Here is a 5569-nt window from a genome sequence, read left to right as displayed (position 1 = left end):
TATTAGAGGTATATGTATGTATGCGTGCAAGTAATCTGTGTAAGTGGCAGTTAGCTGCTAGGAGTCTGTTAGGAGTTGGTTATGCTGTTAGTATGGTTGTAACTGCTTATATTTCTTGTATAAAGAGCCTGCATAATGAGCAGCTCAGGATATGCTTGTGTTGTTGAATATACTTGAGTTTAGTTAAAGAGTGATAACTCAAGAACCTCCATATAAGTACCTTATGACGATGTGAGAAACAAGAGAAAAAGAAAAAATAGTAGCTATTTTTTGTACAGAAGAAGAATCAGAATGCCGATTTCTCGAATTGCAGTAGGATCTCCAGCTGAGGCTGGCCAAGTTGACGCTCTCAAAGCAGGTTTGGCCGAGTTTATTTCAATGCTCATTTTGTTTCGCCGGTTCAGGCTCGGGCATGGCTTTCAGTACGTTTCAACTTTCCTTTCTCATCTCCTAAAGTTTAGCAATTCCCATTATTTTTTCTATCAAGTAATCTAACTGGTATATGTTTCTTTGGCAGACAAGCTCACTGACAACGGTGCCGCAACACCGGCCGGTATCGTATCTGCATGACTGGCCCATGCTTTGGCGCTGTTTGTGGCCGTTTCAGTTGGTGCTAAAATCTCCGGTGGACACGTAAACCCCGCTGTCACATTCGGTGCCTTTGTCGGTGGCCACATTACCTTGATCCGAAGTATTTTGTACTGGGTTGCTCAGTTGCTTGGATCCGTGGTCGCTTGCTTGCTTCTCAAATTTTCAACTGGTGGATTGGTAAGACTGAAAAGCGAAAGCAAGTTTAACCAATGGTTAACTAATATATGTTCTGAATTGTTTTCTTTTTATGATGCAGGAAACACCTGCATTTGCCTTGTCGTCTGGGTTGGGAGCATGGAACGCGGTGGTTTTTGAGATCGTGATGACCTTCGGTTTGGTTTACACAGTTTATGCCACCGCTGTCGACCCAAAGAAGGGTGACATCGGGATCATTGCACCCATTGCAATTGGTTTCATTGTGGGTGCCAACATCTTGGCAGGCGGTGCCTTTGATGGTGCATCCATGAACCCTGCAGTCTCCTTCGGACCTGCCGTAGTCAGCTGGACATGGGACAACCACTGGTCTACTGGCTCGGTCCATTCATCGGTTCTGCCATTGCTGCTATTGTCTATGAAGTCTTCTTCATCGCCACGGACACACACGAGCAGCTTCCCACTTCAGAATTTTAAGATTTCCGGTGTTATGTGTTCTATGTGATCCATTAATAAGGGTTTTAAGAAGTTTGGTGGGTCACTTTGGGTTCATAATTGTGGGTGCCTTTTATTCCCTGTTATTTGTATTTCTCTTTTGTTAATTGTTGATTCCAATGAAACTTGCTCACTTATCATATCAATCCCAGTAACTAAATGTTTCTGTTCATATAAGAAATACACTGCAAATTTCTAAAGTTCAACATATATTATCATGGAATATCGAAGTTTTTGTACTTTTTATTCCATAATTATTGAATTAAAAGGAGAAAAAAACCATAACTTCCTACCTTCAATTTTCTTCTTGTGACGTTTCCCCAGTTTCGACCGTCGTTGCTTAAACAAATGGAGGTAAAGATTCAACCAAAGGAAGGATAGATGAGAAGAACAACCTGAATCGAATCGAAACATGTCAAGTGTCACTAAAATCCACAATTGAAAAAAAAAAACTTTTGGAAAAACTATGTATGTACTATGTACAGAACAGATATTGCCATGATATATAAAGGGAAACCCTGTCACAACATATGATGCCCTGTCTCAGGTTACACGAGAGGCGAAAGCCACATTATTCAAGACTGAGCAACATAAGCATTATCGATTACAAATATGGATCTGAAGGAAAACCAAGGATCTCATGTTTGCAGATGTAAAAGACCGCTCATACCGTGACAAAATCATAATAGCTAAAGGGAAGATTAGCAAAGAAATCCCGTAGAGGTTCTTCTCCTTTATAAATTGAAGTGCTTGGTACATGAGCCACACTGCATTGAAGGGAACAATGGATAAGAAATAAGATGTAAAAGCAATTATAAAGTAAGACAATAACTACCAATTCAGAGCATGTATGAATGTTAATTTAACTCACTTTCACCCGGAGCAAGGCCCATGGGATACAGCACAATGAATGTAGTGTACCTGAAGGAAGTAAACAACTTATAATTCAATAAAACGCCAGCAAGCGATTCTACTTGGTAAGGAAAATTTCAGACCTCAGGTAGGTGAGCCAAGATGGACAACCTCCAAAGATATTCAGTGCATAATGCGAATACCGAATTACCTGCAGATAGGATGTTAAAGTGATATGTAATTTACTTCAAACTCCAAAACAAGCGTGAAAACCGGGAACACAAAATGATGCTGAATGTAAAACCATGCAGCAATAAATTGGGATAGATTATGCACAGGTGTATACTATCATGTTATGAAAGAATGAAATCAGCATAGTTAACTACTGCTACTACCAGAGAAAAAAACAAAGGGGAAATGGGGAAAAAGAGCAAACAATAATGACAAAACACTCAGAAAAAAGAGAGAAAGAAGCCATGAGCCTTACAAATCATAGAAGGAAAAACAGATAATACCACATGATCGTTCAAGAGTTTGACTAATAAAAGAATTACTCGACAAAATGGGTATATGTATGTAAATTGAAGCTTGCAAGTTCTATACAGTAAACCGAAGGGAACATAAACTCAGACAAGAACATTGAGCACTACAAAGACACTGTAAAACTTACTGACACTAGATCGCATCTAGGATGGAAACTATATCTGAGTTGATAGATTTCCCCTTTTACGAGTTGACAGCCTGTTAGATCGATGGTATTTCACCGAAATGGCACATGTAACAATGCATTTGATCATCCAACATCGATAATAAATTTAATTGTTTTAAATGGTTTACTACCATTAACTGTCTTCATATATGTTAGTCACTGTTAAGAACAACAATGATGCATTCATATCTTCTACCATAATTAGGTAACATGCAGTTATGAAAGCTCATTTGAAAATCTGATTGTATTTATAGAACCAAATTCAAGTAGATAGATCAATACAAATGCTCCTCAGTTAGGCTCCAAGCAAAAATGTTATGAAAACAGCAGGTACCTCCTGGACCTGTTATTATCAGATGAAAATAAACTGAGAAGCAAGGATTATCAATACAATTCACTTTTTGAGCTACTGGCCATCATTGTCTCAACAAAACCACCAGACAAGAATGCTAAGATACTCTTGGCTTTATATGCATTGTTCGATGCTTAGGCACTAGGCAGCCAGTGCATCAACAAACAATTGAAAACAATATAAGGGAAAACTGAGAACCTCAGGAATTCGGCAGACAATTGCTAACAAGAAATGTGTTCTTCCACTCCATTGCATCAGAGGAAACAACACTCCACTTGGAACAATCCCTTCAATTATTCCACAACGCCACATCAGAACTCAGAAACCAAAATCCATACTGCTAAGAACGCCTAGAGTATGAAACCCTAAAGAAATTACCTATTGCTCCATGAACAACTTCCAAGAACGCACAGGTTTGCAACAAACCTTCAAAGAAAAAAGGGATAGAATCAAACTATAAATCCATGTCCCCCCACAGTAATGAATCTCCAAGTCAGAGGGGAAAAAGTTAGAATCTAAATTATATGATAAAACCCTTCATATTCCCTGCCATAATAGAAAATTGAAGTTCATCTTCCATCATTTTACAAGGAAAAAAAAGAGGGTTTTAAAAATAAATGAAGAAAGAACTGACAGATTAAGTCTCCAGCAGAAGCATAAGCGCCATTGACAGAGTTGGTGGCGATGAAACTGGTCAAAATTCTGAACAGAGAAATTGTCCTGCAAATAAAACAAGAACAAATGATGTAATGAATTAAGTAAGCCGGAAATGATGAAAGGGAATCAAAGAAAGAGAGGAATTTGAAATTACCATACCAGCCAAAAGCCTGGAGAGAGTTGTAAGCAAAGAGATAGAGCTTAAGCAGCTGAGCCATGTGAATTACATGCGCGTTTCTATCCTGGGTTGGAATTTTTTTAGTTTATAGTTCTAGCTATATTTTGTTTCCCTCTTTGTCCTTTTTCTGTCGAGCGGGCTTTTAAATCTACTTCAGCAAATCAGAGGCTAAAAGGGAAAACAATTAACAGAAGAGACATTATAATGATTGAAATTATGTAACTAATGGTAAAACACGTTGGATCATACAATACCAAATCACGACCCAAGGAAAAACGACATAAAATGTAATATATAATTCTTTTCTGGTCAAATTTAAATTCTCGTCTTTAAATTTAGTTGAATAAATTATAATCTCACCCTCAAATTTTCTTATTCTTGTTTTTGTCATTTAATTTAATCATTAAACGTAGACATTACTCATTACATTTTTTATTCGATAATAGTTAACAATGTTATGATATCACGGATAACACTAAAACAATATTATTTAAATTTTTATTGTCGGAATCGTCATTCGGTTGGTTCGGAATTGGGCTTCGACTTGGATTAAACGAATTGGAGTCGTCATCGATCATTATTTTAAAACAAATAAGTTGATCAGATACCCTATTTCTTACCTGATCTGCGTCTTTCCAAAGATGTGTCGGATTCGGGAGCGGTTACAGTCAAGGAAGGGTTAGCCCCTTGAACTGTCCTTTCAGTACTACACAATTTTCATTGTCTAAAATTAAGAAAATTGTAATTTAAAATTAAAAGGTAAAAATACGATCCCAATTACTTACCTTAGATAGTTTTAAAGATGTGCCCTTAAGAAGGTCAAAAAATCATGTTAGATAAAATGTAAGAAATAAATAAATAAAATTAAAATGAAGAAAAAACAAATTAAACAAAAGATAAAATAAAGAAAACAAAGATAAATAGTAAGTAAAATAAATAAATAAATACAAAACATATAAAATAAAGAAAAAGAAGAAGAAAAAAGTATATAAATAAAACAATAAAAAAGTAAAATAATATATATATGTATAATAAATAATAAAAACATAAAAATAGTAAATATATATATAAATTAATAAATATAAAAAAAATAAATTATATATATATATATAGTAATCTAAAAAAAAAAATATATAAAGTAAAAAAGAAAATGCATAAAATGTAAAAATATTACATGAAAAAAGAAAAAAAGAAAAATACAAAGAAATTAAATAAAATGAATAATAAGGGAAATGCGTGTATAAATAAAGTTAATAAATAAAATAATAATAATTAAAACGTAAATATAAGGGACCGAATCAAAAGGAAAAAACAAATTGATGGGCAAATTTTGAAGCAAAAAAAATGATTTAGGGAGAAAATTAAATACTTAAAAACAGGAACACGCTCAGGGGTAGATCTATGCTCAATACTTCGAAACCCCACCCCTTTTGGTCATCGACGCAACCCACGTTTTGGGTTATTCGAATCAAATTTCAAGAAAATAACATGCACATGCGAGAAATGAACGAATCAAGGTAAAAAAGATGTTACATTTTATTTCCTTTTTGAATCGTTACAATAGCTTTTCCTTTGTATTTTT

At 35.0% G+C, this 5569-nt stretch overlaps 2 pseudogenes; one reads left to right on the top strand and one right to left on the bottom strand.

The window, feature by feature from the left end:
* Positions 1-241: 241 nt before the first annotated feature.
* LOC120155826 lies at positions 242-1385 on the top strand (annotated as a pseudogene).
* LOC120155827 lies at positions 1377-4082 on the bottom strand (annotated as a pseudogene).
* Positions 4083-5569: the final 1487 nt, after the last annotated feature.

Source organism: Hibiscus syriacus, unplaced genomic scaffold (assembly GCF_006381635.1).
Source record: "Hibiscus syriacus cultivar Baekdansim isolate YM2019G1 unplaced genomic scaffold, ASM638163v2 tig00111208_pilon, whole genome shotgun sequence".
Lineage (NCBI taxonomy): Eukaryota > Viridiplantae > Streptophyta > Magnoliopsida > Malvales > Malvaceae > Hibiscus > Hibiscus syriacus.
Note: the sequence above shows the minus strand (reverse complement) of the source record. Positions and strands in the feature narration are given on the sequence as shown.